The 876-nt window shown below is 52.2% G+C and overlaps 1 protein-coding gene across 1 annotated transcript in view; it reads right to left on the bottom strand.

The window, feature by feature from the left end:
* CACNB4 (calcium channel, voltage-dependent, beta 4 subunit) overlaps positions 1–876 on the bottom strand; it is a 26877-nt gene that overhangs the window by 612 nt on the left and 25389 nt on the right.

Here is an 876-nt window from a genome sequence, read left to right as displayed (position 1 = left end):
AGTTTCGGGCACTGATTGCTGTGGTTTGACAAAACATCTGGAGGTGTTTGCTGGGGTTTGTTTTGCTTTTTGAAAGGTGCAGCTCTGAGCCTCATTAAAAACCCTTTCTGACCACACAAATGATGGGCTGTCTAACCAGGCAGGCCAGGGGGTGGCTAAAATGGCTGGATATTAACCAATTCCTTCCCCTAAAACACAATAAATATTGTAAACAAGTTGACAGAAAATCCTTTTCTAAGATGATTCATGATTTGAATCTCATCAATCTGCAACTTCACCTTTCTGTGCTCACACCCTTCCATCTCCCCTGTAGTAATTTACCTCTCTGGCTCCAACCTGCTCCTTTTTCTGCTGCCCTGCCTCACCTGTGTAGTCATTCTCATCCCACTGTTTCCCTCCTGAGGGGTAAGGGTGGCACCCAACTGGAGTGGTGACAGGCTGGTCCTTCACCCCCAGTAACTCTTCATCCTGCAGCACAACTGGATGTGAAACTGCTCTGCATTTTCTGCTGCACTGGGCTTGAAATGCAAATCCCCTGGAGCTCTGATGCAGACATGCTGGCCTGCATTGCATCAGGAACAGTGTGACCAGCAGGAGCAGGGAGGTGATCCTGCCCCTCTGCTCAGCCTGGGTAAGGCTGCACCTCCACTGCTGGGTGCAGCTCTGGGCACTGCAGGATAGGAAGGACAAGGAGGTGCTGGAGAGGGTGCAGAGAAGGGCAACCAGGCTGATGAGGGGTCTGCAGAACAGGTCTGATGAGGAGAGGCTGAGGGAGCTGGGGCTGTTCAGCCTGCAGAAGAGGAGGCTGAGGGGAGTCCTCCTTGCTCTACAGCTGCCTGAGAGGAGGTTGTGGTGAGGTGGGTGTTGGGCTCTTCT

Source organism: Chaetura pelagica, unplaced genomic scaffold (genome assembly GCF_000747805.2).
Source record: "Chaetura pelagica isolate M959 unplaced genomic scaffold, ChaPel_1.0 scaffold677, whole genome shotgun sequence".
In the NCBI taxonomy this organism is placed as follows: domain Eukaryota; kingdom Metazoa; phylum Chordata; class Aves; order Apodiformes; family Apodidae; genus Chaetura; species Chaetura pelagica.
Note: the sequence above shows the minus strand (reverse complement) of the source record. Positions and strands in the feature narration are given on the sequence as shown.